Genomic DNA, 22,187 nt, shown 5'->3' on the forward strand with positions numbered 1-22,187 from the left:
TTCTTTCAGTCTAAACACTGTTTAAATTTCCAAAGTTCAAAATCTCTTCTCAGACTCGGGGCAGTTCTTAATTGTAACCCCTTGTGGCACTAAAAACAAATGACATACTTTCAGTACACGATGGCATAAGATATGCATTACCATCCCAAAAGAGCAATGTGAGCACAGTAAAGCAATGTTAGAATAAGTGTCTTAGTCAGGGTTTCTACTGCTGTGAACAGACACCATGACCACAACAACTCTTGTAAAGGAAAGTAATTAGGGATGGCTTACAGTTTCAGAGGTTTAGTCCATTATCAGCATGGTGGGCAACATGGCCACACATAAGCAAACATGGTGCTGGAGAGGGAGCTAAGAGTTCTATATAAGGCTCCATAGGCAACAGAAAGAGAGAGACACACGGACTGGCTTGAGCTTTTGAAACCCCAAAGCCCACCCCCCAGTGACACACTTCCTCCACAAGGCCACACCTTCCAACCTCACCTATGTAGTACCACAGCCTGGTGACCAAGCATTCAAACATATGAGCTGATGGGGGTCATTCTTATCCAAGACACCACACAATGTAGGACTAAAAGCCAGCACCATGGCAAACTCCCAATCCTGTAGCTGAGTCTGATGCCAAAGGGCTTGGATGACTCCTCCATTCCACACAACATACACACCACACCACATACATTCACTGCACATCATATGCACATACCACATGTACGCACTGCATGACATGCACACCAACATACTACACAACACACTATAAACAGCCACATGTGTCACACAATATATACACATATATCACTAGATATATACATCATATATTATATACACTCATACTGCACACTATATCACACACACACACACACACACACACACACACACACACACACACATCCCTACTCCATACCACAAGTGATTGTGCTTCGTTGCCCTAAATCCTACAGAGGGATGCTCTTGGTGACAGTATCAGTAAGTTGGAAACATTTAAATTAAGACATATTAGTAGACTCTCAGCCCAAATTGTAAGGTGGCTTTCACCTGTTTATTTCAGTGTGCCTACTAAAATAAACCAATTATTTTTCACCCTGAAGTTGTAGGTAAGCTCTTGCAGTATCTCAGGCCATGGAGCTTCCACACATACACACGAATCTGAAGGCCGCTGGGCTTTGCTCCCCGCCTTGCATGGCCTTGGGAGACTTCCTTGTGTACATAGATATTGCTCTAACAAGAGGCTATCAAGCAGCTGTCTTGCTCTTCCTGGCTATGGAAAATGATTATGACCTACATTCTGTGCCAAGAACATTCTGGAAGGTGCAGCCTGTGCCTATACTGAGGCAGAGCAAGAGAACCAACTGAGGAGGTGAGAGCTGTGTAGAGTGTCTCCCTGTGGAGGCCTTTGTAGAGACAGCCATTCCCTCCATAGCCCACGTTCACAAAAACCTGATTGAGGTTCCGACCAGTCTGTGTGCATCAAGAAGAAGCCGAAAGATAACTGATTACTGCAAAATACCTGCTTAAATGAGACATTGTAACTGGCTCACTGAGCTTAAGCCATAGTCTCAAGTAGATCTTTTCTCTTTAACGAACAAGTAAAGTGACAGAATAGAATTACAGGTCCACGGTGTGGCTCTAGGCTTCAGCTTCCAGGTCAAACCCCACATCAAAGGGCTGACATCTTTGATTCTCTCTAATTTGCACAGTCCCAGACTCAATCTCTTCTTTGTCTTCCCCAGGCAAGTATTATGGCTTTGCCACTGCTGAGATAAACTGGAGAAATTAGTAGCTAAGAGTCTAAGTGAGACCACACTAGTCAAACAGCTGTCACCAGCCTAGAAGAGGGGCAAAGTTAGACAGGACCTGAGTTCAGAGCCAGGTCCCAGCCTAGGAGGTAGTCTATAGGGAATATTCAAGGGGTAAGGAAGATGGCACACACAGCAAGATGTGTGGTGTGTGGGTTCTTAGACCGCAGGCCATGGATGTCGGATTTGGAACGGAGGAGTTGGCATCAGAGTCCAGGCACAAGAAATTAGCACTGACTGGCAGGAACTCCAGATCAGTGTGGTCACCAGGCAACAAGGCTGGAAATCTATCTCAAACAGCAAGATAGAAGGCCAGTTACTAGGACGCTGCAGTACCCAAGTCTAAGTGATGAGCTTCCTCTATCAAAACACCAGAGGTTGTACACTGTGTCCTCATTCCAATGCAGCACAGCTAAGGAAGATGTAAAAATAGTCAACCCTTTCAGACACACACACATATCCAAACACATGCACACAGACACACAACCATCGCAAAACACAAACTTTAACTTACTGTCTTCCCATGGTTAGCTAAGCCTAAGAATCAAGCATTTAATTGGTATACATTCGAACTTTCTAAAGGGCAAAGAAATATAAGCCTCTCTTCCAGCCAGCAGCTATTCATCATGAAAATGGACTCCCATCTAGAAGGCTGTTTGTTTCCTCTGCTGAGGCATAGCTCCCAACGCCACAGTTTTGATATGGGAACAACCAACCATATTTTGACGACCACCCTCTTGCTTGTCAAAATAAGTTAGGTCTCTAGAGAGTTAGCCCAGTGATAGAAGAAGAAGTATCAAAGCCTTGCGATGCATGATTTAACACTTTAAGCTTCCTCTCCTGTTACTTTAAACTCATGCTTCCTGATCACCTGAAATCCACAATGTGAAGAGCAAAGAACAGGAGCACACTAAAGGAGAAAGGGATTCATTGTGAATCCGTAAAGGTTGTTGCTTTATTTATACCCTATAAAGCAGTTCAGTGTTTACCTCGTACATACTTTTGTTTCCAAACTATTGTACCATATTGGCTATTTTATTCGGTTCCTTTCCCCCTTGACAGATGTGATACCCACCTTTTATAATTTGTGAATAATATGACTGAAATAATCTTGTTTTATTATTATTAATTTATTCTTGTTACATCTCAATGGTTATCCCATCCCTTGTATCCTCCTATTCTTCCCTCCCTCCCATTTTCCTCTTATTCCCCTCCCCTATGACTGTTCCTGAGTGGGATTACCTCCCCCTGTATATGCTCATAGGGTATCAAATCTCTTCTTGGTAACCTGCTGTCCTTCCTCTGAGTGCCACCAGGTCTCCCTCTCCAGGGGACATGGTCAAATGTGAGGCACCAGAGTACGTGAGAAAGTCATATCCCACTCTCCACTCAACTGTGGAGAATGTTCTGACCATTGGCTAGATCTGGGTAGGGGCTTAAAGCTTACCGCCTGTATTGTCCTTGGCTGGTGCCTTAGTTTGAGCAGGACCCCTGGCCCAAATCTGCCTATCATAATGTTCCACTTGTAGGTTTCTAGGACCCTCTGGATCCTTCTACTTTGCCATTCTCTCGTACTTCTCTCATCTAGAGTCCCAATAGGATGTCCTCCCTTCTGTCCCAGTTTCCTGGTAAGTGAAGGCTTTCGTGGGACATGCCCCTTGGGCTAATATGCAGATATAAGTGAGTATATACCATGTGAGTCTTTCTGCTTCTGGGTTAACTCACTCATTATGATCATTTCTAGCTCAATCCATTTATCCACAAATTTCGGGAATTCCTTGTTTTTAATAGCTGAATAGTATTCCATAGTGTATATGTACCACAGTTTCTTCATCCATTCTTCTATTGATGGACACTTAGGCTGTTTCCATGTTCTGCCTATTATAAATAAGGCTGCTATGAACATGGTTGAGCAAATTTTCTTGTTGTGTGCTGGAGCATCTTCTGGGTATATTCCAAGGAGTGGAATAGCTGGGTCTTGAGGAAGCCCTATTCCCATTTTTCTGAGATAGCACCAGATAGATTTCCAAAGTGGCTGCACTAGTTTGCATTCCCACCAGCAATGAAGGAGTGTTCCTCTCTTCCCACATCCTTGCCAGCATGTGGTGTTGCTTGAATTTTTGATCTTAGCCATTCTGATGGGTGTAAGATGGAATCTCAGAGTTGTTTTGATTTGCATTTCCCTGATGATTAAGGAGGTTGAGCATTTCTTTAAGTGTTTCTCAGCCATTTGATATTCCTCTGTTGAGAATTCTCTGTTTAGTTCCAAGCCCCATTTCTCAATTGGGTTATTTGGTTTGGTGGTGTTTAATTTCTTGAATTCTTTATATATTTTGGATATTAGACCTTTGTCAGATGTAGGGTTGGTGAAGATATTTTCCCAGTCTGTAGGCTATCGCTTTGTTCTCTTGACAGTGTCTCCTGCCTTACAGAAGCTTCTCAGCCTCATGAGGTCCCATTTATTAATTGTTGACATTAATGCCTGGGCCGTTGGTGTTCTGTTCAGGAAGTTGTCTCCTGTGCCAGTGACTGAAATAATCTTAGCCTTTAAAATCTGCCCTACACTTGCATTTTATAACATACCCTGAACATTGGGCCTATAAAAATAACAGAACATTTTCCATATCTGAGCATATTCCATCTGTTATCAGAAAGGAATATTTAAAAACTGAAACAAAAAGATATGTATGCTTGGTTAAGAATGAATGTTCCCCTGACCCCTAAAAATACAACATAATATAATATGTAAATCATTAGCATTAATTTAACACCATTATCATTTCAATGGTCACTTTGTCATTGGTAATGGCTGCTGAGGGCAGAAGGGAGTGCCCACAGCAACATCTGGCAGCAGAGGCTGCTGCTGAAGACCAAAATCTCCTCCCCACTTTTGGGCACTAATACCCCCACAAAACTGTACATGTTTATAAGTTCATTGGTACTTACAAAAATCACTACCCTTAGTTGAGTGAATCACTACCAAAAACAAAACAAAGAACAAAATAAAACACCTGAGATAACCTACAAAGAGAAAAGCTTTCTTTTGGCTCACAGTTTTGGTGATTCCAGCCCATGGTTAGATGGAACCATTGCTTTGGGCCTCTGGTGGCTGTGACAGATGAAAAGAATCAGGAACGCCTGGCAGAATAAACTGTTCACTTCATATCCCGAAAGCAGTCAGGGATGACAGGTCAGGACCATGTAATGGCCTTTAAGAGCATACTTCAATGACCTAAGGTCTCTCACTAGCCCCCGCCCAAGGTCCCACCACCTCCCACTAGCACCATAGAAGACAAGGCCTTAAACACATGGAACTCTGGGGGAGAGAGGAAGAATGGATAGTTATAATAAATGCTAGCGCTCTGCATTTCTTTCTTCCATACTGTAACTAGAGGTTCCCAGACTCTGATGCCTAAGCTCAACTCATCAACACCTAAAAAACTCCTCAATTCTCAAATGTACAGAACCAGGATGCTAGAGGTTGGACCCAGTCATCCTTTCCTGAGCCCTTTCAGGTGACTCTGACGAAGTTCTCAGCTTGGAAACACCAGCTTCACTCTGTGGGTAAATACCTGGTCTATGTCCCATCGCCAGGTCCCCGATGAGTAGGGCGTAGGGTGCTGGCACAACCAAAGCGTGTTCTAAAACATAGAAAATCTCATTTCCTTTATACAACTAGGTCCCATTTCCTTTACTTTGTTTTGTACTTAATCAAATTTGTCCTGGTCATCTGAAGTATTTGGTGTCTGTTGTTACATAGCAAATTATGAAAGCTTAGAAGCATAAACTTGGGGGAAAAAAAACACCATCTCATATCATTTCTGAGTGTTAGGAGCCTGCAAAAAAACTTACCTGAGTAGTTCAGATTCCTGATCTCTCCTGGGTGTGGTCAAAATGTCAGCAGGGCCTATTCTCATATAAAGGTTAGGACATTTATTTAAGGTTTCTTTGGGCTGCAGAATTACTTGCAAGCTGACTCCCATGGGTCTAGTGTTCCACCTGGTCCCAGACCTCTCTAGCCACCCGAGCTGCCCATCAGCTGCTCACAGAAAAGGAGCCACCTCCCCCGAGTGGATACGCAGGCGTGAGTTTGTTTGTGATAGAATATTGTGTTGCACGTCATCACTTCTGACATATTCTATTGGCCAAGGAGGACAACCCTGATTCAGTGTAGAAGTGACCATTGTGAGTGCAGGGAAGCCGAGGGATGGGGGTCACTGGGGAACATTTGGGTCTGGCTGTTTTGCTGAAATATGAAATTCCAGCATATTTTCAACTGTTTCCCTCACTGCCATGTACGGCCCATTGTAAGACTCCCCTATTGAGAATCCAGCGTCTCCCAAGCCTGTCTTCTCATAGTCCAACTGAAGCTGCCTGGACCACCTTTCTGCTCCACTCTCTTTCCTCCAGCACTGGGCTTCTTCAGACACTCCTGCCCATAGTTGAAAACATAAATACAAATCAGATGCACTCAAAACACTCTCAACACCTCTCTGTTCAGAGTAAAATAAAGACCCCTTTTTATGGCCTTGCAGTCTCCTGTGCTCTGAGTATGATTCATCTTCCTGGGTCATTTCTCACCCCAACTCTGCATCCTCTGGCCCTGCTACTGATGGCACATCTATCTCCCCAGGGAACCTAGGTCTCTGTTCCTGTTAGGACTCCTTTGAGATATTTCTGCAGCAATACCCAAATCACATGCTGTTTTCCCAGATACTCCACGTATATAATTCCAGAAAGTCTTTTCACATCAAGAAAATGATTCACCCTATTTTCAACCTAATAAGAGGAAGAACTGGGAGTAATTGCAACTGTCTGTTTAAAACATATATTTCCTACAAAGCTTCCAGGTAGAAAAACTGCCTCTTGTACCATTGTAGCTAGGTGATGTTTTCATTTGGAAGGCTTTCCTAAAGACAAATGATGCTCTTTTATGAAATGTAGAACAGTTTGTCCATGGCAGGAGAAGTAGTAAGAATGTGCATGTCCTAGTGGGTGAAAATATTAACTAGGCTGAAGGAGCCCTCACGGGTTATCAAGAGAAGGGTAGCTTTATCTGGGATTAACTTCAGAGGTAAATGACTTTAGGCTACTTGGATAAATTGGTGGGGGACATGGTCAACCCAAATGGTGACGGTGGTAGATTTGTTCTTTAGTGACAGAGGACATAAGAGAGGGTTTCTGTGGAGACAGGAATGACTAGGCGTATAGTTTGATTGCAACAAAAATGTGAAGGTCTCAGGTGATACTCAGGTGAGATTTTGTGCCTGTGGGTCCGGACAGATGTAGCAGCATGACAGACATCTGGGAGCCCTGACTTTACCCAACTTGGTACCAGCATGGGTGCCATGTTCAAAAGATGACTTATTCTGTGGAGAGGCCACAGAAGCTATCAGGAAATTACACTGACCTTTTTGGACAAATGAATGGGCTTAAAATTAGATTCTTATACCAACCAACTAAAGGGAAAGCTATTAAACTGTCAGGCCAGAGCACGGAGTGGTATTTTATGAATTAGCATGATTCATCTTTCCAGGGAGAGGATCTGAACAAGAATCATTTCCGCTGCTTCTCATGAGCTTCCGAAGGGTCAGACTGGAGCATGAGAGCAAGAATGACTCATAACGGAGACCTAGACTGAGTGTTGAAACACAAAGCACATACTCCTGACACCGGATTACCTGGAACAGCATGCGGTTTTCCCAAACCCACTTGATCTTTCTGGTCAACATTTAAAATGCCATCCTACTGGTGAATTTAGTGATTTAGACATTTAGAATATAGCCACACATGAAAGAAAATCTAACCAAACACAGGCAGATAGCAGATAGAGTCCTTATTGTAGCCTGTCACAGAATTATGGTTTGTGGTATTAAGGAAGTAGCATTCTTAGATGGGAAATTTATTTCATTTGAGTACTGACTGAGAAGTAGCCAGTGAAAGTCCCAATGCTAGTCTATTAACCAATCAAGTTTCTCTGCTAAGTATAAAAAGCCCATGCTTCTGCTTGTCAAGGTCTGCAGCTTGAAAGAGCTTGATAGACCCCAACACATTGGCTCAATAAATTCCTGCATGTTTTGCATCAACATTGTACTCCGTCTCCCACTGGGGACTCCTGAAATAGACTAGGGGATCTCTCTGGAGGTCTCAGTCTTACAAGTGAAATGTAATCTAACCACAAACTGAGCTTTTGTCATCATTAGTACTTAAACACTCTTAAAAGGGGGCAAGTATTTCCTAGGACACAGCCATAGATAGACATTGTTAATTCTAATATTTATACTACTCTCTGGCTTCTGATTTGGAAATCCTCAAGGAGAACAACCAGGAGGGCTGGCACTGGTATCCTAGAGGGTGGCTGATGTGATGATCACTGAACACTACTTGAAAGAGGACGAGAACACAGGCCAGTTGTGTTTCAGCTCACCCTCTGTGCTCTCCACAGGCGTTCTTAGAACAACTCAGACATCCCCAAGCCACATCCTCTGCCCCCCAACCCCAGCCTCCTTTGTTGCTGCTCACTCACTGACTCTCTAGGTCACTGACCTCTGACCACATACAGGCCAATTATCAAAAAAGCTGCAAGACGGGCATGGTGGCACCTGCCTTTAATCCTAACACTCAGGAGGCAGAGGCAGGCAGATCTCTGTGAGTTTGAGACCATCTTGGTCTCCAAAGAGAGTTCCAGGACAGCCAAAGCTACAAAGAGAAACCTTGTCTCAAAACAAAGAGAGAGAGAGAGAGAGAGAGAGAGAGAGAGAGAGAGAGAGAGAGGGAATATGTGTGTGTGTGTTTGAGCTGCAATACCCCACAGTGTTCTTTTCAGCCCAAGGGCAGAGTTTGGGCTGCCATGACCACACCTGAGTCTCACTCCTCCTCAGCTGGGCTCCCAGAGGCCTGGCCCACCAAAGGGCAGAGCCTCATCAGTCCCCGCAGTACACAAAGGCCTTTAGTGAAAGCAGCTGGCACCACAGCTCTCAAGCACCCTCCTCTCCCTACAGGCCCTAGTCTTGGAAGCACAAACTATAAACACCTGGCTGCAAAGCATCTCAGCATCTGTTTGGAGAGAGCCCAGCTTAAGATAGAAATTTTTCCTACATCCAGTCTAAAAACTGCTGTCTGTCTACGTTTCCATGACCCAGAACATTCTTCAGCCATGCACATCTCTTTCATCCCCTAAGTGTCTCACCGAACCCTATTCTAACTTGGAAGTCACTTTCCTCAGAATGTCTGTTCTTAAGTCTTGGTTTAATTTGGGTACAACTATTCCACACATTCATGGAAATCGGTTCCCCTTCATCCAGAGGTCTCCTGTACACAATGCTGCAGCCATGAATTTGTGTATCCAACCCAGGTCCATTTTCTCTGTTCTGTCATGACATCACTGTTCCCTACTCTGTTCTCAATGCCACCAAAATCCAGCATAAAGCCCCAACCCCAGCTCAGATTTAGAATTCAGAGAGTTTACATTTAGTTGATGATTGACTGGCTGATAATTGTTGGAGAATGAATGACCTCCGCCATCAATAGTCTTTCTTGCATCATCTTTCTGACAAGTCCTCATTTTCTGGTGATACCGCCTCACAGGAAGGTTCACATGGGCAGTAGTCAGCACATGACATTGTCATAACCAAGTTCATTTGAGGGTTGTAGTTTTCATCTTTCTAACACTAACCTTACAAAAATGTCACATCTGAAAACTGGTAGAAGGAAAATACTGTACCTTCCCTGGTGGGCCTTCAAATGGCCAATAGGCAGTAATCAGAAACATGATTTAAGTCAGTATCAGAATTTCATTATACTTATCTAAAGGTTTGGTAGTGAAACACAGAGAGGCTGATCTCCAAAACAAGGAGGAAAGCACTCTCTTTGCTTCTATTTTCAGAAGATTTTGTTTTAGAAACTATTTTTGCTGTTTGTAAATTATGCTAATTGAGACAACTAAACTGCAAAGTAGTATATTTGGAACTGAGGGAGCATACTTAGCTAATGGATAATTATTTCTTAAGCAAGTTTAAAATTAGACTTATTTTTTTTAAGATTATGTTTGTTTATTTAGAAGAAAAAAAACCACCCTGGAGGCCAAGTTAAGCAGAGAGAAAGAAGAAGGCGGCACTCAACCAGATGATGTGTTTCTCTCTGACAAGAGGCCATAGACAAGTGTCAAAAGATAAATATGTAAGTTTAGAGAGCTATACAGAAATAAATATCCTTTATCAGTAACTGTATATATATATATATATATCATAGTAAATTATTATATATGTATATATAATATATATGTATATACATGTATATATCACACTAAATTATTTGATAAAGGCTACTGGCCGATTCATTTCTACATAGCTCTCTAAAATTGACATCTATCTATATATATGTATACATATATGTAGATATGTATATAGTATGAAATTATTGGCTTGGCATTACAGCAAAGGTGTGAAAATATATACATACATTCATACATATGTGTATGAACACATATATGTAATCTGATAACTATAATAATCAATCTCCTATAATGTTATCCTAACACAAGTTTGATAATAAGTGGGACACTCTTGGGGACCACAGGGGAGTGGTGGTTTTGAAACCAGAGTGGAATTTCCTTTCAGACCATGAGTCTGAAGGGCAATCTGAAAAGAGAAATGAATATAAACACAGACGGACTCATGCACAGATCCCAGGGATGTTGGAGAATTTGGTGTAGACCATGGATGCTCTAGTTAAGTGGAGAATGGCTGAGAAAAGCCATTCTCAAGAAGCTCTCATCCTAGATGGATGAGATGAGCCTGTTGAGAGAATTTGACCAAAATATTGCAATGGAGTGGTTTAAACAACAGGAATGTATTCTTTGTGGCTCTGGAGGCTAAATGGTTAAAGATTAAGAGACAGGAGAGGGAGAGGGGGAGGGAGAGACGGGGAAGGCAGTTTTACTGGGGTAGTTTTACAGAGACAGGTCACCGGGTAAAGACAGAATAAGCCAGAGAATGAGAAGGAGCCAGAAGATTAGAAAAGATTGTCAGAATTAGTTTGAGGGAGGCCAAGCAGAGCAATTCAATCAGAAGGCAAGAGAAGCCAGTTTGAGGCAGTCAGCTTGGAGAGGAGTTTGGGCCAGAACAGCTAAGTTGAACCAGTCAGCCAAAGTTCAGAAAAAGCTAGAAAGAGTGAGCTTATTCAGCAGTAAGCCTCCAAGACAGCAATTACATCAGGAGGTTAAAAATTGCTTTTACACACTTTGCCAGTGTGCTCCTGAGAAACCTGCAGCAATGCCTTTTCTTTCCACTCACATTCTGTGTACCTGCTTCCCCACGACTCCTTCACCAGGGGTTATCTTTCATTTCATCTAGACTAGTCAGTGGGTAAACACTCATAGGTTATTGTTATAAACTGTATTTCTTGATTACTGGTCAGACTGAAAACTTTTAAAATATATTATTACACATATTCATATAACATAAATTCTATTTAAAATATAAATTATGTATAGCTATTGCTATGCATTTTTAATTCATTAACCATTATATATTTAAATGTAGGTATACATAGTCATTCATTCTTTGTATGTGTTATTATATTTACTTTAAATGTTTTTTTAAGCAATTATTTCCCTCTTTGAAGTCTGATATTTTAGAAACATCCAGAAATTCAAAAGCTTAGTCCTTAGTTGCAATTGGCATCTTACATCAACATTATTTCACATAATATATTTTGGTTTATTAGGTTGTCTGTGAAAATGTCAGTGTGATTTTATCCTCAAAGCAGAATGTGACTATTAGTTTCAACTACTTGAATCTATTTTAATAAATCTAAAGGTATCTTATGCAAGTAGCCAAACAGGACAGACAGTTTCCATAGAAACAGGAACTAATATTATTAAGCAGGAATAAACTAGACAAGAATTGGTCCCTTTGGGGTCCCTCATTTGAAGCCAGTTCCTTGAGTAAACAGTATGCATGGTGCTATTCATGTTGCTGGTGAATGCTGGGGATGCTTCAGAAAGGCTACATGGGCATTTGAGCATTGAGTGGAAAGGCTGGTATAAATTGCAGAGTGTTACTAATTTAAAAGGATTGTTTTAAATTGACTTCCTAAGAAGAGCTGTTTATTCTCGTGCTAACACTGAAATAACAAAATTATGGGGAGGGGTATAGTTTCATTTTTAACTGTGATTTTTTTTTTATTTTATTTTTCATTTTAAAGCAAACTTTTCCTGTTGAGTTAATTTTCATGTTCCTTTTGCATTCAAATATAGAAAAGACTCCTTGAGAAAATAACCTTGAAAAAATGTACACAAAAGCACTGAGACCCTTCTTAGAGGAAATCAGTGTAATTCTAGGATTCAGACTGCTGAGGCTTTTAATTGCTATTTGGAAGTGAGTGGAGGACTTCAATCCTAAATAGCCTCTGGTTGGGTCCAAGTGACCTAGAAAATGAGCTCTCTGCTCTCTCTCTCTCTCTCTCTCTCTCTCTCTCTCTCTCTCTCTCTCTCTCTCTCTCTCATGTACACACACACACACATTCACACACATTCACACACACACACACACACACACACACACACACACACACACCACAATCCCCCTGTAAGGCTGATGCTATCTCCATATTTTCTAAGATGCCACAGCCTGTGCGGCATCTCAGCTTAGTGTTAACAGTGTGCCTTGATGCTTTTGTTCTTCTCTGGTAAGGCACAAAGACAGTCCCTCCCTTGTCTGCTAAGGGGGTTGGCGCTCATAAACGTGAAAATGGTTCTCACATTTGTCATAATGCGATCAATTATCCATTCTTTAAACAAATAGATCTCTGCGCTTCTTTTCATCGTGTCTCTTTCAAGTAGAAAGGGGAGCAAGATGAAGGATCATCTGAAAAGACCGCTGCTGCCTTTAGGAGTGTAAGGCTGCTGAAGGAGTACAATCCTGGCAGGAGACGGCCTAAGTTTAAACACTCGGGGTTTTTTTTGCCATTTCCTAGCTGTGGGACTTTGACCTAAATTAAACAAATCTGATAGTTAACTCTCCTATGCTGACTCATGAAGCTGTTGTAAAGACTGTGCAAGATGCTCCCTGCCAAGCACACTTCCGGTAAACAGGAAGACCCTGGGCAGTAGCTTCAAAATGCTGTTTATTAAGAGTAATGAATGTATCACGATCAGTGCCAAAACTGATCAATTGAGAAGTCAGAGTGTTTGTGGGGACAGATCTTGAGCTAAGCATGTTAGGCCGTTACACATTCATGCTCTATGTATATAGGTGTGCATTATATGTGCGTGCAATAGATACAATATGCTACAGGACATGATTTAGCAGAAAGGCTTGATTTGACTTGGCAGAGAAGAAGAGAGGGGACCAGCTAGCTAGTTTGGTAAGAATGCAGTATGGGAGGCAGGGGATTGGCTCGGCTGAGGAAAGCAGGAGGCTCTCGCCAGCAGACTGTAAGAGACTCGAGAAGAACCATGTGGGTAGCACCGGGTAAGCAAAGATCTTCAATTCCCAGGTGATCATGAGATTATCCATACAATAGGTATTAGCTTCAGTACGGAATTGTGATGGAGTCTTTAGCAGAGCAACTTAACCCAATTAAAAAGAGAGGCGGGGGTGGGGGGTGGGGGGGCGGGGCAGGCACATTGCTACCCTGAGTGACTGGCTCTTTATGGCTTTCAAAGTCCACCGAAGAAGACCAGCAAGGGCACTTCCATATAAGCCCCACTCAGTGGAAGTCAGCATACAGGGGTTATCTGTTCTATAACTCCTCAATATTTTTGAGATAGGGTCTCCTGTAGCCCAAGCTAGACTCGAGATCACCACGTACCAAGTCTGGGTGAACCTTGAATTTGTGGCCCCCCTGTCTCCACCTTTGGAGTGCTGGGATGACAGGAGCCTGTCCCTCTACCTTGCTTATTTTCTCTCTTCACTCCAATGGCAGGTCTACCAGATTCTATTATGTCTCCTAAAGGCTCAGAAAATCTAACTGCCCAATGCCACATGACTCATAAGTAGCAAGCCGGGACTTGAACACAGTTGCTCGTCACCAAAGCCTGCAAAGCCTGCACCGACTACATGGTATCCTAAGTCAGAAGTACAGGATGTAGAAAAGCAACAGAATTTAGGGAAATGGACAAGATATAAGGCATAACATCCTAACTACCGTGACAGGAGCTTTGGGGGGGGGGAATAATTTAAAAACAGCATTTCACTGGAAATGGCTATTTAAGTAACAGGATCATTACAACTGTCTAATAAGAAAGTGAGTTGCAAATATTGACCTCTACCCGGCGTAGTTGAAACAAGAAGTAGCTTTATTAAGTGACATTAGGTCATGAAGAAAAGCCCCAGGTAGTGCTGAGAGAGTCAGAATTCAAGATAGACAAGTATACCTGTAGGAATAGCATAGCACAGCCACACCACCTGTCCCCAGAGGACATGAGAACAGATGCTGAACCTCTGTCCTGATGAGCCCCTTGCTGCCCTCCTGCACTCACCAGCCATGCTCTCCTGCACAGGGCTGTCTTCCCATGAGTCTTCCTCCAACTCAAGCGTGGGGCATGCTCTGATTGGTGGAATCTGGGGCAGAGGCCTGTCCTGAGCTCTAACAGAATCAAAGGTAGGGGGTTATTTGTGATTTTTGAAAGCCTTTGGTATCTGAAAGTCACAACTGGGGAAATTCTCAAAAGATCCCTGAGAGCAATCCAATTAGCAAATGTCTTTTCCTGGTAGGCACGAGAGTCGGGAGAGTTCTGGGAGAGTCAGGCAGCCAGCAGTGTACGCCTAGAAGTCCTCAGAGAAGCAGTGAGCTCACTGACATGGGCATTTACCTCTGCTTGACAAGCTCAGTGTATTATTATAGGAAGAAAAAGAAGGCCGACTCCCCAAATGCAATGAAACCCTCCTCAAAGGCTGCACAGCACCCTGGGTTTAGTTCATATTCAACAAGAAAAACATTTGCAGCCAGCAGCTTCCCCCAAGCAAATGGATCTACTAGGAAGGGAACGGGCTGGCTGACTACTAAGAACATCCCAGTGTCCTCTGCGTTTGCACCTCATTGTGAGTTAATATTTCCATGCATTGGGCAGTGTGCCAGGCATTCCACTTAGACATAACATACCCAGTGACAGTCCGATCCTGTCTTTGACCCTAAGCAGCTCACAGCCTTCTGAGGAAGATGCAGATATGGAGTGATGTAATGACTGCAGACCTTATAGGAATGATAGCATCACCAGCAGCAAATGCCTCTCTCTCCAGGTACCAAAAGGGATTCTGCCTGAGTGAGGGTCCCACAGTTAAGAGGCAATCCATGGTGATGCAGAAAGTGGATACTGGGCTGAAGAAAGGCACCAGCAAGGTAAGGACCATTAGTCAATTCTACTCCTTTAATACATGCTAGGTGAGTGCCGCCTACCGTGTGTGCTGAGGACAGGAACGTGGTAGAGGAGGTGGGGAGGGGCATGGCAGGGATGGGGGATGCCAAAGTGATGTGTGGCATTAGCCACGCAGGAGAACGCACAACGTAGTCAGTCCAGAATAAGCCAGTGGTGCTCTAGCATTTAAATACGGTGGAGATAGATCCAGCTTCTAAGATGGCCTCTTCCTGGATCTACACATGACATTTAGCATGCTGCAGCCTGGCACTGAGTCACAAGACTCATGGCGGATCCGACTACATGCATTTTTAAAATATTTTCTTCATGGTATCTTTTTGCATTCAGGTTTGATCGTTCAGAGAATAAGCATGAAAAAGCAGAGATTCCCCCTGACAATACATTTAACTATAATACATATCAGAGGCAGTGAGTAAGGCTTCTTGGAGAAGAATAAAAATCTCCTGGTACCTCCCCCTATGCAATACCTGGGTAGCTGTTATTAGACTTCAGGCAACAGAAGTGTGAGCAGTAATTAAGCATTGACATTTGCATACAGATAATGGAGGCTGAATAGGGAAGAAGCAAATGAGATGTAAGCCGATACGCCCTTCACAGAAAGAGAGAAGAACACATAAAGACAATGGCAGGGGGAAGAACGGCAGGAACCCGCACATTGGTGCCTTTAAACACTATGTTTAGAGGCGTCCACATCACCTGCCAGCTGCTCCCAACAGGGGATGGCGCCCACTCAGTCCCCTGATATTTAATATGAGCTTGTCTTTCGCTCCTCATTAGTTCTGCGTTTCCCAGATAAAAGGTTAGGTTTTCAGCCACATGTGGGGGCTCATGCCTGTAATCCCATCACTGAGGCAGGAGAACTGAAGAGTCTGGGGCCATCCTGGACCACGTGGTGAAACCCTGTCTTAATTTTTTCTTAATTAAAAGAAGAAAGAAGGGCTGGAGAGGTGGCTCAGAGGTTAAGAGCACTGACTACTCTTCCAGAGGTCTTGAGATCAATTCCTAGGAATCTGATGCCTCCTTCTGTCCTGCAGGTATACATGCAAAACACAGTAGTGTATACATAATGAATAAATAAATCTTTTTGAAGAAGAAGAAGAAGAAGAAGAAGAAGAAGAAGAAGAAGAAGAAGAAGAAGAAGAAGAAGAAGAAGAAGAAGAAAGAAAGAAAGAAAGAAAACAAAAGCACAAGATTCTGATAAAAATATGGGAAAGAAAGTAGGGCTCCAACCATAGAAGTGTGCCAGGACCTCAAGTGTGCGTGCGTTCGCGCACGTTTGTGTGTGTGTGTGTGTGTGTGTGTGTGTGTGTATGTGTGTGTGCGTGTGTGAAAATGCTATTTTCTAGGCAATGCAAATTGCATGGATCCACATCAAGGAAGACCTTTCCTAAATTAAAGAGTGTTCAGGTTTCCTAGTGATTAACTCTCTAGAGCTGACCAAGAGAGAAGGGAGAGAGAATCAGGAGCAAGGAGACAAGCATGCACAGTGGTGCCTGTGGCCATACAAGGTCTAGTCCTGATAATCCCTGCATCCTAGTTTGCTTTCCTATTGCAGTAATAAACATCAAAAGAAACGTGAGAATTAAAGAGTTGATTTGGTTTAACACATCCCAGGTCACGAACTAAGGAAAGTTGGGGCAGGAACTCAAAGACAGGAAGCAACAGGTAGAGCCTGAAGCAGAGAATGGAGGGATGCTGGTCACTGGATGGCTCTCAATGGCGCATTTGGCTTCCATTTTGATGCAATCAAAGACTATCTGGCCAGGAACAACATTATCCACAGTGGGCTGAGCACCCACACACACACACACACACACATCAGTCATTAATCGAGAAAATGCCCCACAAACTTGCCCACGGGTCAACCTGATGGAGGCATTTTCTAAAAAGTGGTTTGCTCTTTCCCAAATAACTTTAGTTAGTGTCAGGTTGACAAAAAACCCAACCAGCACACCACGTCAGATCATTGAGGGGAGAACCGTGTTCTCAATGCAGAGCTCGCTAAGGCAGACTGGCATGCCAGCAAGATAGTGTGTTGCTTTGGAGAGAGGACCAATTTGGTAAATATTCTTGCCCCTATAGTACCCTTGCCTGAATAGGTGGCTTTAACCAGGAATCAAAATTCTATTTTCAAGGGAATAAATACAGGGTTAGAAAAAAAAGCAATAATTGTCCTCATAGGTCTTAGTTCCTAAGTTTTTGTTGCCCTCATACATACACCATCTGACATTGATTTCATAATCTCTCCCATGAATATATAAACAGTGACACAAAATAAGCCCTCAATGAACTGAACAAATAACACACTTATAGATATCCCCAAAATGGCCCCTTTAATCACCTACACAAAAAAATAAATCATACCAGATACATGGCTATTATTTTTCAGACTTATTGGCAGATTGTAGCATTGTGACTGAGTTCTCATCAATACATTATGGGTGAAAACATTGTGAATCAGGGAGCTGACAAGTTCTAATGTACTGCTAAGGTCTTGCACCCCTTCTGGCTGGCTAAAATCTTGTTAGGGTAGTAACCTAGCCTTGACAGGACACTTGGAGCAGCCCAGAGAGGCAGGTGCTTCTACATGAAGAAACTTGAGTAGTTTTTAATCTCATATGGGCTAACACTGCCCAAACCTGGGAGATTCTCCTTAGAGTGACTTCTGAGAGACAAATTAAATGCTCATGTCCTAAATTCTGGGGGTGGGGGGGCAGTTGTTAGAAAAACCTTAAATTGTTCCTAAACACTAAATTGGTAAAGAAAGAAAGAGAGAAAGAGAGAGAGAGAGAGAGAGAGAGAAAGAAAGAAAGAAGAGAATGAAAGAAAGAAGAGAATGAAAGAAAAAAGAAAAGGAAAGGAAAGGAGAAAAGCAATCCCAGGTAACCAGGCCTGACCCTGCTTAGCTTCCGAGATCAGACAGGTTATGTACTCACTTATTAGTGGATGTTAGTCATTAAGTACAGGATAACCATGATATAATATAGACCCAAAGAAGCTAAGTAACAAGAGGGCCCAATGGGGAACTAATGACTCTCACTGAGATGTGGAAATAGATTAGAAAGGAGGGGTGGGTGGAAGGAGGGGATTGGATGGGAGAGGAGGTAGGGATGGGAACAGGGGGGATGAGATGGGGAGAGGAAGGAGGGAGAGAATACCAGGAGAGACAACTGGATGGGAGGTGCATCTCTGGGATGAGCTAGAAACCTTGGACAACGGAAACTCCCAGATATCTATGAAGACAGCCTAGCTAAGACTCCTAACAACAGGGGACACAGGGCCTGAACTGGCCATTTCCTGTAACCAGGCAAGACTTCCAATAGAGGGATTGGAACACCAACCCAGCCATGAAACCTTCAACCTACAATTTGTCCTGCCTATAAGATGTGCAGAGGTGAAAGATGGGACAGAATTTGAGGGAATGGCCAACCAATGACTGACCCAGCTTGAGACCCATTCCGTGAGAGGGAGCCCAATCACACTATCAATGATATTCTGCTATCCTTGCAGACAGAAACCAGAAAGCATGCATGGGATGGAACTGGGCTCTTAACAGATCTAACATGAAGACCCAGCTGCACGTGGGACTAACAGTGGGAGCAGGGGTTGACTCTGACTCTGTTGCCTGCCTTTGGATCATTTCCCCCGCAAACTGAGCTGCCTTGTCTAGCCTCAATAGAAGATGCACCTAGTCTTAGTGCAACTTGATACCATCAAGACCGAAAGACAGGTTGATATCCATGAGAGGTCTCCTCTTTTCTGAGGAGAAAGGAAGAGCAATGGATTGGGGGTAGGGGTTGGGGAAGAGAGAGGGAGGGACTGGGAGGTGAGAAGGGAGTGGAAGCTATGATTGGAATGTAAAATAATTAATAATAATAATAATAATAATAATAATAATAATAATAATAATAATTTTTCAAAACACATTTTAAAGTATAATTTTTGAGAAAATAATAATAAATATGACAGAACCAATATTTTTTTAACTGCTGAGCAAACCAGTATCAAACTGTCACTAAACCAGCAGAGACCTCCAACGCTGTCTCTCTGCCCCTCCCCACAACTCACTCTTCAGGAGCCATCTTTGACATTGTTCTCTTCTCTCAGCAGATAGCTCCCACCATGTCTCACGATATCACCACAGACCTCTGTCCTTCTCAAGACCACCATGGTCTGCTGCCACAGCCCCCTAGCTGTTCTTGCTTCCATTCTTGTCCTCAAGATTGTCCTTCAGAGGACCCATAGAACCCCTTAATGATACAAATGCAAGGATAGTTTGCTCTCTTTCTCTGTCTCTTTGTGTCTGTCTCTCTGTCTCTCTGTCCCTTTGTTTCTGTCTCTGTCTCACTGTATGCCTGTGTGTGTGTGTGTGTGTGTGTGTGTGAGAGAGAGAGAGAGAGAGAGAGAGAGAGAGAGAGAGAGAGAGAAGGGGTGGATGGATGGAGGGAGGGAGGGAAGAACGGAGGGAGGGAGAGAATTTTAACTATTTCATGCAAAATCACAAGGTAATTAATCAACAAAGGGTTACTAGGTATCTGAGCACTCTAAAATATAAGGCAATTTTTAACTAAATTTGTCTAAAATATTTTAAGAAATTGCAGGCTGTTAAAATACATTCCTTCCAGTAATACAGGGACACTCTCCAGAATTCTCCCTTGTTTGGATAAGATGGCTACCAACGTCTCCCCCATAACTGTTCTCCAGGCCTTGAAGAAGAACATCAAAGGCTTTAGCAGGGAACCAAAGACCTTCTTGACTTGGCCTTAGTCTTTCTTTCCTTCCTTGGATCTTACTTTGCCTTTTACACAAATCCTCTGTGGTGGCTAAATCCCATCAGTCATCACTCCTGGAAACACATTCCCTTGCCCTTTGCTTCTTCTCAGGTCTTTCAGCTGAAAATGCCCTCCCTTCCCTTGGCACTTAGAGGCCCCACTCAAGCCTACCTTGCCTATTTCTTGGCTCCCCCGCCTGAAATGATGCTATCACTTCTGTACCTACAACATGATATCTCCAAAGATGCTTTAGTCGGCTGTGGATAAATCCCACTTATTCTGCAAGACATGGCTCCTTCGTTGCATCTTCCATAAATCCTTTCCCAATTCCCCAAGGTCACCAGGTGTTCCCTCCACTGGGAATCCAAAAGCAGCCTATGGGCAGTTCCATAGTTTCCACACATGCTGAAAGCTACCGGAACTAGGAAGCATTCTCTAGTCTTTATTAGTCTTTCCAAGTACCCTCCTCACTCTCTAAAGTACAATGATAAATATCCAAATTCCCACTGAATATCCTATAGCAATATTGGCAGGAATGAATATATGAGGTATGCTCTTAGATCTTCCTGCAATGGCAAAAATTACAAACAAATCCTTACCCCCATCCAGTTGTGTTGTTGCAACAAAATACCACGGACTGAACCAGGAGTATAACACACACCTATAAGCCCAGGAGGATGGCACACATCTATAAGCCCAGCATTCAAGAAGCAGAGGCAGGGAGATCACAAATTTGAGGCCATTTGGGGCTGCACAGCAAACCTATGTCTCAAAACAAAAATACATTAGACTTGCTAATTTATAAATGAAATAGATGAAGCTGGAGAGATGGCTCAACCGTTAAAGGTTAGGCTCTCAACCAAAAATATAAATGATATAGATGCATTTGCCAGAATGTTCTGAAGGCTGAGACATCCCAAAGGGAGGCAACTGACATGTTTGAAATCTGGTAATAGCCACTCTGTATCTCCAAAGTCCAGGCATGATGTTTCAGCCCCTGGAAGCCAAGATTTCCATGTCTTCACTTATGAAGCTGGAGGACAAAAAAGCTGGGGACTCCAGAAAGCCTTAACGAGTCACTAACCACTCAGAAGGACACAACCTCAGAACATGGTCATGTCAACAAAGCCCAACCTAGAAACACCACAATATGAGGACTGCTGCAGAGTTAGACAGAGGATGGAAATTTTCAACTGTAGCAACATCCACTGAGCAGCGCCCACCAACTACAATTCATCCGTGTTTTGTGTGTGGGTCACAGAAGTGACTGACACCTGACACAAACCATTGAAAGGGAGAGATTATTTATTTTAGACCATTTTCAGTCCATGCTCAGCTGCTCCATTGTTTCTGGGCCACGGTAAGAGCGTGTGTGCATGCGAACACACACACACACACACACACACACACACACACACACACACACACATCACTTAGTGACCTACTTCCTCCAGCTGGGTCCTGTCTCTTACAGTTTTTAGCATCTTCTGAAACAGCACCACTAGGTAAGGACCAACCTTCTACATATGCACACGGAGGAGGAAAGAGGACACTGCAGCCTTAAACCATTAACAGTTTGGAACATATTGCAGTAAATTTAAAAAAAAAATGGAAAGATAAAAATGGATAGCATAAAAACATAGTCAGAATACACTCTGAATTTTTTAAATGTTATGGAACAATCCACTTGGTGTGATTCGCTTATGTAAAGACGTAACTTATTCAGCTCATGCCTGTGGATGGTATTTCATAGGAAAAAGGGGAGGAATGCAGTGCAGTTGCTTTTGTGGTAGTTATTTCTACAGAATGGGGGTGGATTGGCAGGGGCTGAAATGAGAGAGTGTTCTTCTTTGTTCAACACGTACTAAGAAGCTGTTTCTTTTTCAGGGACTGGACTATAACCATTATTATAGGCTGTCCAAATCACATAAAGAGCAGCTAATAAAAGCTATTCAAACATGCATGAAAAGCAATTATTAAAACAGAAACACTGTCCACAACAGTGAGGAAATATTTTAAAATAAACAAGTTTCTAAAAAATATGAAGCTGTGTATATGACACACTAAGACTGATACTAGATACATAAGGATACTTTAATTTTTTTTTAGATTTATTTCACAAGCATCCATGTTTTCCACATGTGTGTATAAGCACCATGTGTGTGTCTGGTGCCCAAGGAAATTACAGGAGGGATCAGATACCCTGAAAGTTGAACGACAGATGTCTGTGTGTCACCATAT

The sequence above is a fragment of the Acomys minous genome, assembly GCF_964271855.1.
Source record: "Acomys minous genome assembly, chromosome: 3".
NCBI classification, from domain to species: Eukaryota; Metazoa; Chordata; class Mammalia; order Rodentia; family Muridae; genus Acomys; species Acomys minous.